Here is an 11005-nt window from a genome sequence, read left to right on the forward strand (position 1 = left end):
GGCTGTAAAAGGTCGATCTATCTAGAAAGTTCACAACTCTATTTTTAACCGCCTTTCAAATATCGATGGGAGTAGAGATATGGGCCTGTAGTGACGTGAATCCCTCTTATGCCCTTTTTTGAAGATCGGGATTACAATGGAACATTTAAGATCATCAGAAAAAACACCCTCAGTTATACTTTTATTGAATAAATGTTTCAGTATATCTACTACATTGAGCGATATTTTTTTTAATAAACTATTTGAAATACCGTCATCGCCGCAAGAGCTAGATTTGATCAATGCTTTTATAATTTTAGTGATTTTGAACCTGCATATGGCGTTAAAAAAGAAACTATTAGTTGCAACTTGACATAGGGGTAGATTGGCTGCAAACTGGCAATCACAAAGGGTTGATCTTGAATTACCAATCGAGGTAAAGTATGTATTAAATTTGTTAGTAACTTCTTCTGGGTCTGTAGTTAGCTGACTTTCAGCCCGTAAGGTAACTGGCTCGTGGCTCCCTACACTGCCGCCGTTTAGGAAGAAACTGTTGATGACACCCCATTCTTTTCTGGTTTTGCCCAAAGCTGAGTTAAACTTGTTTTTAAAAAAGGTATCGCGCCTAGTGCGTATGGCTTTATTGAAATGATTGCTAATTTTATTGTAGCGAGTGCGAAGCTTCCTACAATTGGTATGCTTAGCACATTTTTTGCCTAACTTATTTTTGAACTTTATTTTACTTAATAGATAAATTTATTCAGCTCTCTCCCCTTCTTTCAAACAAAATTCTCCCAAGAAAGGAAAGCTCTTCCTTTGTCAAAATGTCAAGCTCAGTCCCAAATAAGTTCATGTCCGAAACGGATATTTTCACTGACTACTGCACTCGATTCCGTTCAACGCCCCTACAGGACAATACCGAGCCAGCGCTATCAGTAAAGGACAAAAACATCGACCTCTTTCGGGCGAGAGTCCAGCGCGCCTATGATGCGGTAGTAGAAACCGAAGACGATGACCTTCCCCAAGATTTCAAATCCTCTGCCTTCGGGAAATATTGTAGGACGACCATTTCTGGCTTGGCAAAGATGGTCGCCATGTGTCTTCCAATACTGAATCCTGCAAATTTATGCAGGTGCTGTTGTTTGTATGCACTCGTTTGCATGCACGTATGTATTTTAATTTCACGACTGTTTGGAACCTCGATCACCACAAATAAAAGAAGGAACTGGTACACTTAAAACAAAGTTAATTTTATTTATATCAATTAAAACTATAGGTGAACTGCTTATATTTTTATAACTTTTAGCGTACACGATACGACTAAGAAAACAAGTAAGGAAGGTTAAGTTCGGGTGTAACCGAACATTACATACTCAGTTGAGAGCTATGGTGACAACATAAGGGAAAATAACCATGTAGGAAAATGAACCGAGGGAAACCCTGGAATGTGTTTGTATGACATGTGTATCAAATGAAAGGCACTAAAGAGTATTTTATGAGGGAGTGGGCCATAGTTCTATAGGTGGACGCCATTTAGGGGTATAGCCATAAAGGTGGATCAGGGTTGACTCTAGAATGCGTTTGTACGATATGGGTATCAAATTAAAGGTATTAATGAGAGTTTTAAAAGTGAGTGGTGGTAGTTGTATATGTGAAGGCGTTTTCCAGATATCGACCAAAATGTGGACCAGGGTGACCCAGAACGTCATCTGTTGGATACCGCTAATTTATTTATATATGTAATACCTGCCAAGATTTTAAGGGTTTTTTATTTCGCTCTGCAGAACTTTTTCATTTTCTTCTACTTAATATGGTAGGTGTCACAACCATTTTATAAAGTTTTTTCTAAAGTTATATTTCGCGTCAATAAAACAATCCAATTACCTTACCATGTTTCATCCCTTTTTTCGTATTTGGTATAGAATTATGGCATTTTTTTCATTTTTCGATATCGAAAAATTGGGCGTGGTCATAGTCGGATTTCGTTCATTTTTCATACCAAGATAAAGTGAGTTCAAGTAAGCACGTGAACTAAGTTCATTAAAGATATGTCGATTTTTGCTCAAGTTATCGTGTTAACGGCCATGCGGAAGGACAGACGGAGGACTGTGTATAAAAACTGGGCGGGGCATCAACCGATTTCGCCCATTTTCACAGAAAACAGTTAACGTCATAAAATCTATGCCCCTACCAAATTTCAAAAGGATTGGTTAATTTTTGTTCGACTTATGGCATTAAAAGCATCCTAGACAAATTAAATGAAAAAGGGCGGAGCCACGCCCATTTTTAAATTTTCTTTTATTTTTGTATTTTGTTGCATAATTGTTGTTGTAATGATAACTGGAGTTGAATGTTGACATAATTTACTTATATACTGTAAAGATATTAAATTTTTTGTTAAAATTTTACTTAAAAAATTTTTTTTTTTTTAAAGTGGGCGTGGTCCTTCTCCGATTTTGCTAATTTTTATTAAGCGTACATATAGTAATAGGGGTAACGTTCCTGCCAAATTTCATCATGATACCTTCAACGACTGCCAAATTACAGCTTGCAAAATTTTAAATTACCTTCTTTTAAAAGTGGGCGGTGCCACCCCCATTGTCCAAAATTTTACTAATTTTCTATTCTGCGTCATAAGATCAACTCATCTACCAAGTTTCGTCGCTTTATCTGTCTTTTGTAATGAATTATCGCACTTTTTCGGTTTTTCGAAATTTTCGATATCGAAAAAGTGGGCGTGGTTATAGTCCGATATCGTTCATTTTAAATAGCGATCTGAGATGAGTGCTCAGGAACCTACATACCAAATTTCATCAAGATACCTCAAAATTTACTCAAGTTATCGTGGTAACGGACGGACGGACGGACATGGCTCAATCAAATTTTTTTCGATCCTGATTATTTTGATATATGGAAGTCTATATCTATATCGATTCCTTTATATATGTACAACCAACCGTTATCCAATCAAACTTAATATACTCTGTGAGCTCTGCTCAACTGAGTATAATTAGACGACCGTTCGGGTTGGAAGCGCGTAAAATCTGACTTCTTTCATTTTGACAAGTAACCCTCATTCATGAGAAAAACTGAATTAAGCATGAAAACAAATACCAGCAAGATGGCCTAGTGGTTAAAGGCTACTGCAGTTTCACCATGTGATTCACGGTTCGAATCCCGGTGAAACCTTTGATAACATTACGAAATTGCCTGATGATGATTACGTTGGCGGTTTTCGAAATGGTACCATAGCAATATGCCAGTAAATGTTTCCTTCTTTTCACTTTCTTTTAGAAAACATAATAATTGAAATTCAATTATTATAAGCCGGTGTTAAGCTCATGAATTCTTAAATATAAGTATAAACTGAACACACCTTTAAACAAACATACTCATTGTGAATGTTGGTTGTGTTGAATAAGCATTGCTTGACTTTATGGTCAAGCAACGCTTACAATAAGGGTTACCTTACATCATACCCGTTTGGAAAAGAAGAATTGAGGTGAATATTTCAGGTAAACATCCCAGTCGGAAAAATTGGGATTTAGGTAAGATCTTAAATATTCATTGAAAATTCGGTGGTTTCGGTCTACTGTGCCAAGAGTTTCATGATGGTACGCTGTGGAAAATTTGTGTTCGATTTTTAATAATTTTGTTAGTTCTGAAAAAATTTCACTTTTGTATTCGGTACCTAAATCAGTTTTAATTGTTTTCTTAATGCCATATCTTAGTATGAAATTTTCAAAAATAGCTGATGCAACCGTTTTTGCACTTTTATCAGGTACCGCAATCGTTACTAAGTATTTGCTGAGATCGCATATAATGGTGACAGCGAACTTTTTACCATTATCGGATTGAGGTAGAGGCCCTATAGGGCAATAACAACAATGTCGAATGGCTTACAGGGTGATTCGGTTAGTACTAAATCTTCTTTTGTGTTTGGCTTTACCTTGTTTAAAAGACATTTTTCACATTTTTTAACAAATTTCGCTAAATCGCGCTTTATGCATTTCCAATAATATTTGGTTCTTAGTTTTGCATAAACTTTTTTGCTACCGAAATGTCCTCCTAAAATTGGGTCGGTATGGTAAATTGTTATCAATTGTTGTTTTTTGTCTTTATCTGTCACAGTTTCGACGGGTTCAGTTAGGATGATTTCTAAATGTTTTAAAATTTTATTCCCAGTGGTTTTCAGATCTGATATCGAAAAATATTAAAAAGATTATCATTTTTTGCAATTCAATTATATTAATATTGCGCTTGCCAGCTTCGTTTTGAAGCTTCAAAAGTAATTCATCTAAACGTATTATTTTGTTAGCACACGCAACCTTAATTAACTCAATTTTTGTGTGTTTTAAATGCGCATTTATCTCAAAATTCGTAATTTTACTACTTTTATCATAACTTATTTGGGATTTTACTCTGGGTATTTTCTTTGAAAATTTGTTTGAAAAATTGTCATAAACTTGTAATTTTATGTTTTCCTTATTTTTTCTTCTTTGCCTATTTGTTGTTGCGTTAATTGTTCTTGTTTTGTCTCTGATCTTGTCTGTACTGCTAAAATTGATTTTCCTGAATTTTTAAGTTCTTCAATTGTGATGCGAGAGAGTGCATCTGCGCCATCTTGGGTTTTTCTTTTATGTATTCACCCTTCAAGACGGAGGTGACTAGTTCACCCACACATTCAAATCTTTTTCGCTCTCCACTAACACATCGACGTTTCATGCTGTCATCGATTTGACAGTGTTCATCTTTAACAACAATTTATTAATTATTCCGGGAAAACATTGAAGCGAAAAAAAGATATAATTGTGATAATAGAACTCTTACAAGCTCTCGCTTAACCTGATGTGTAAAAAGAAAAAAATCTTGTGCTACGGGCTTTTAAGTTATGACATGTGTTAGCTGTTTAGGCACTTCTAAATTAACCTGGCGCTTTAACTATAGGCAACCAAGTCGTCATGCCACCAATTGGAATTGGAAGATTCGATTTCCAAAACCAAAAAAGGTTACGTTTTACAAGACAGTGCACAACCTAAATAAAGGTGGTATCAAAAGATGCGTGTCGAGCTCCATTTTTAGAATTCGAAAGCGGAAATTAAAAATTTTGGGTAATTGTCTAGTTGAGGGGTCGACTGCTAATACGCGTCCAAAAATATCGAGAGAGGTGTCAAACGACGCGTCTTGACATCAGTATTAATAATCCGAAGGCGGAAAATAAAAATTGTATCTCTGTCCGGGGATATTTGCAATTGAATTTGGCGATTTTCATGTGGTTGTTGTAATGTTATCGTACCCACAAAAAAATTGTGAACATAAGTATTTTGCGCAGATATAGTTTTGGTCTCCAAACCGGTGTTGGACCCACCCAGGGTAATTTTTGATAAGCGCGGCCGAAGGCCGCCAATGCAGAAAGGTGTTCTGCACAAAAATATTATGGATATCACCCCTGGTTTCGGAAGGACCCGCGGGTCATTTTTCGGTTTTTCGTTAATATCTTTTGAACGGATTATTAATACTGATGTCAAGACGCGTCGTTTGATACCACTCTCGATATTTTTTGTCGCATATTAGCAGTCGACCCCTCAACTAAACTTTTACCAATTTTTTTGTTGCACAGAGCACCTTTCTGCGTTGGCGGCCTTCGCCCTAAATAATCTTAAGGGTAACGTTTTACAAGACGGTGCAAACCTAATTTAAAAATTATCAAAATTATGTTTTGACATAAATAAAAATTTATATTTTGGCTCTCGGATTCCAAAAACGGAGCTCGAGGCGCGTCTTTTGATTCCACCTTTGATCATTTTTGATAAAACATAGGTGGTGCACCGTCTTGTAAAACGTTAACATATTAAGTTGTATAGAATCGACGGGATGGCCTAGAAGGTTTCATGTCATACTAAATCGCTCCCGAGATGGTCGGGCTAGTACCCTAAAGGTTCCCGGAACGTACCCAATCTGTATCCGGCAAAGGACCAACAAAGTCGATCACGAGGAGTGTCCTTATCGCTACAACAACAACAACATTATTTACTTTCTGCTTTTCATTCATACGTATGTGCATTTTTAAATAATAAAAAAATTTTATATTATTCTAATAGATAGCATCTCTGCCGGGTTGCGATTCAGCTCAGAATATACCAAAACCAGAGGAGACCTACAATTAAATGCAGATTCACGTGTCATTTGCCAATGATTTACCGGTAACAAGGTAATTTACACAACCAACATGCTTTGGAATACGGTACCAAACTGGTTGGATGTATTTCCCTAAAAAAGGATGGAACTACCCATCTTGGTTTGCCAGTATTTGCTTCGGTAATTTATATTGATTTGTATTGATTAAAAATTGCTATAGTGGATAATGTAATGTCAATTAATATTGAATAGGTAGCCGGAGCAAAAAAGGCAACTGATCCGCATGCAACTGTTATTTATGTGGCGCCACCGGGAGCTGCTGCTGCTATCCTAGAAGCATTAGAAGCAGAAATTTCTTTGATTGTTTGCATCACCGAAGGTGTGCCCTAACATGATATGGTACGCGTTAAGCACGCTCTCTTAAGGCAAAATAAATCGCGTCTTGTCAGGCCCGATTGTCCAGGAATCATCGCACCAGAAAGGGTAAGTAAATTGCCTGCCATATTAAATATATAAACAACATGTATGAATTTGTTGGTGATAATTTGTCATGCTTTTGTTGATAATCAACTGAAGAATGCAAATACCAAAGAGTTCGAAGTTCATGTAAATACCAATTGATTTTTTTAATTAGCGTTTGGAGAGCAAAATACATATGTATGTATGCATAGAACTGCATAGAAAGGGAGGAATTAATTTATTATGATCAGTAGATTTACAATATTTTTGTCATTTTCCCTGCGTCGCCGTTGTTATTACATTACGTTAAGAGAGCACATCAACACCTTATTACCCACAGCCAGTTAAAATTTTAGTAAATTTTGCTCTTTTCATCACTGATTCAAAACGTGGAAAGTTATATATCTAGAATTTCATGGAGAATGGTAAATTTTAGCAGATTTTCGCATTGCGGCCATTATTAATATTCAATCCCTAGAAGGTTTAATGCAGTCATATCAAGAGTTCCCGAGATGGTCGGGCTAGTACCTAAATGGTGCTTGTTACCGGAACGTAGATAGATAGATAATTTTTTGAGGATTGCACAGTGACTTCACAGCACCTCATCCTAGCCGACTTACTTGATGAATCCTAGCAGTGTTCTTGGCTTGAGGGATTAAATGTGGGAATGCTCTGGCCATGGTGAGCCGATAAACTTAGCCCTACGTCTTGAGATTGCGTCACATTCTAGGAGGATATGGTCCGCCGTCTGCTGATCGATCACAAAATCGGCATGTGTTATTCGATCGTATGCCCAGTTTCTGCATACGGCTGCTCAGTCTACAATGCCCTGTAAGAATAGTGTAGTAATTGAAACAACGTTTTTTATTTTATAACAAAACTTTTAATTCTATTTTTTAAAACGCCTAAATGTATGCGTCAAATTCTTTCTAAACTTTTCACCATCATGAAAATTTTTGAAAATTTAAAAATCAATATTTTAATATTATTATCTATTTCAAGTTTAAAATATTTTTGGTCTTTTTCCACAATTTTGTAAGGTCCTTCATATGGTTTTTGTAATGAATGTTTATTAATGACTCGAACAAATGCAAATTTACAATTTTGAAGATCTTTTGGAACGTAAATTCCAGTATCAGAATCCTTATGGTGACTTAAATTTGATCTAACATTTCGAAAATGTTCACGTAAATTACTTAAAATTTCAGATGCTGAGAAATTTTTAGCTGATGGTACAACAAGTTCCCCTGGCAAACGTAAATTCTGACCGAAAACCATTTCCGCTGGTGTAGCCGAAATATCTTCTTTGTAAATAGATCGCAAACCAAGTAATATGACAGGTAACTCGTCATACCAATTATTTGTGTCCTCTCTAGATATTATAGTAGTCTTTAATTGTCTATGAAACATTTCAACCATACCATTTCCTTGAGGGTGATATGCGGATGTTGTAATTTGGTAACTACCAAGTAATTTAGTTAACTCTGAAAACAATATCGATGTAAATTGGCTACCTTGATCAGTTGTTATCTTTAACGGAATTCCAAACCGAGAAATATATTCTCTAAAAAACTTATTTGCAATTGTAGTTGCTGAAATATCTTTTAATGCAAATGCCTCAGGCCAACGGGTAAATCTTTCAATAATCGTTAAAATATAGCGATGTTCTTTTGAAATTGGTAATGGCCCAACTATATCTAAGTGGATGTGTTCAAATCTATTCTTGGGAATTTGAATTTTGACAATAGGGGATTTTGTATGACGATAAACTTTAGACTTTTGACAATTAAGACACTCTTTTGACCAAATATTAATATCCTTATTCATATTAGGCCAATAATATTTTTTAGCTATGAGCCGTCGTGTAGCTCTTGTACCCTGATGTGCTATTTTATGTAAAAGATCAAATACTGTTTTTCGCAAATTACTCGGTACAAATGGCCTAGGAGTTTCTCCTGAAATTTTACACCAAATATTAAAATTTAAAATGGGAATACTAATTAGTTTCAAATTTAGATATTGAGAATCAGATACAAGTTGATTTAAGTCATCATCTTTTTGTTGTTCAGTTTGTAAAATTTAAAAATTAAGTTCTGTAGTATATATTGCATTAACCTCAAAAGCTCTAGACAGCGTATCTGCTACAACATTGGATTCTCCTTTAATGTATTGTATGTCATCAGTAAATTGTGCTATAAATTCCAAGTGTCTCGTTTATCTAGGACTTTGTTCTGTTTTTGAATTTAAAGCAATAGTCAGGGGTTTATGGTCCGACGACAATTTACACGTCCTTCCAAAAGATATCTAAAATGTAATTGATATTAGAGAAAAATTGTAAGTTTACAAACGGCGATGGTTTCTGAATTTCACTTCTTCATCAGCTAGCTTTTCGGGAGCTGAGCGTTAAACTCCAATCTAACATTCATATCAGTGCAAGCCTTTAGCTGCTAAGCCATATGAATGAAGCCATACAATTGGTCTCTAAGAGTTGCCTTTTTATACTCAGTTGAGCAGAGCTCACAGAGTATATTAAGTTTGATTGGATAACGGTTGGTTGTACATATATAAAGGAATCGAGATAGATATAGACTTCCATATATCAAAATCATCAGTATCGAAAAAAATTCGATTGAGCCATGTCCGTCCGTCCGTCCGTTAAGACGATAACTTGAGTAAATTTTGAGGTATCTTGATGAAATTTGGTATGAAGGTTCCTGAGCACTCATCTCAGATCGCTATTTAAAATGAACGATATCGGACTATGACCACGCCCACTTTTTCGATATCGAAAAACCGAAAAAGTGCGATAATTCATTACAAAATACCGATAAAGCGACGAAGCTCGGTAGATGAGTTGAACTTATGACGCAGAATAGAAAATTAGTAAAATTTTGGACAATGGGCGTGGCACCGCCCACTTTTAAAAGAAGGTAATTTAAAATTTTGCAAGCTGTAATTTGGCAGTCGTTGAAGATATCATGATGAAATTTGGCAGGAACGCTACTCCTATTACTATATGTACGCTTAATAAAAATTAGCAAAATCGGAGAAGGACCACGCCCACCTTTAAAAAAAAATTTTTTTTAAAATAAAACTTTAACAAAAAATGTAATATCTTTACAGTATATAAGTAAATTATGTCAACATTCAACTCCAGTAATGATATGGTACAACAAAATACAAAAATAAAAGAAAATTTCAAAATGGGCGTGGCTCCGCCCTTTTTCATTTAATTTGTCTAGGATACTTTTAACGCCATAAGTCGACAAAAATTAACGAATCCTTTTGAAATTTGGTAGGGGCATAGATTTTATGATGTTAACTGTTTTCTGTGAAAACGGGCGAAATCGGTTGATTCCACGCCCAGTCCTTATACACAGTCATTCGTCTGTCTTTCCGCATGGCCGTTAACACGATAACTTGAGCAAAAATCGACATATCTTTAACGAACTTAGTTCACGTACTTACTTGAACTCACTTTATCTTGGTATGAAAAATGAACGAAATCCGACTATGACCACGCCCACTTTTTCGATATCGAAAATTACAAAAAATGAAAAAATGCCATAATTCTATACCAAATACGAAAAAAGGGATGAAACATGGTGAGGTAATTGGATTGGTTTATTGACGCGAAATATAACTTTAGAAAAAACTTTATAAAATGGTTGTGACACCTACCATATTAAGTAGAAGAAAATGAAAAAGTTCTGCAAGGCGAAATAAAAAACCCCTAAAATCTTGGCAAGTATTACATATATAAATAAATTAGCGGTATCCAACAGATGATGTTCTGGGTACCCTGGTCCACATTTTGGTCGATATCTGGAAAACGCCTTCACATATACAACTACCACCACTCCCTTTTAAGACTCTCATTAATACCTTTAATTTGATACCCATATCGTACAAACACATTCTAGAGTCACCCCTGGTCCACCTTTATTGCGATACCTTGAAAAGGCGTTCACCTGTAGAACTAATGCCCCCTCCCTTTTAAAATACTCATTAACACCTTTCGTTTGATACCCATATTGCACAAACGAATTCTAGAGTCACCCCTAGTCCATCTTTATGGCGGTATCTCGAAATGGCGTCCACCTATGGAACTAAGGATTACTCCCTTTTAAAATACTCATTAACACCTTTCTTTTGATACCCATATTGTACAAACAAATTCTAGGGTCACTCCTGCTCCACCTTTATGGCGATATCTCGAAACGGCGTCCACCTATGGAACTAAGGATTACTCCCTTTTAAAATACTCATTAACACCTTTCTTTTGATACCCATATTGTACAAACAAATTCTAGGGTCACCCCTGGTCCACCTTTATTGCGATATCTCGAAAATGCGACCACCTATACAACAACCACCACTCCCTTTTAAAACCCTAATTAATACCTTTAATTTGATACCCATTTCATAC

This window comes from Eurosta solidaginis, chromosome X (assembly GCF_040869045.1).
Source record: "Eurosta solidaginis isolate ZX-2024a chromosome X, ASM4086904v1, whole genome shotgun sequence".
In the NCBI taxonomy this organism is placed as follows: Eukaryota; Metazoa; Arthropoda; class Insecta; order Diptera; family Tephritidae; genus Eurosta; species Eurosta solidaginis.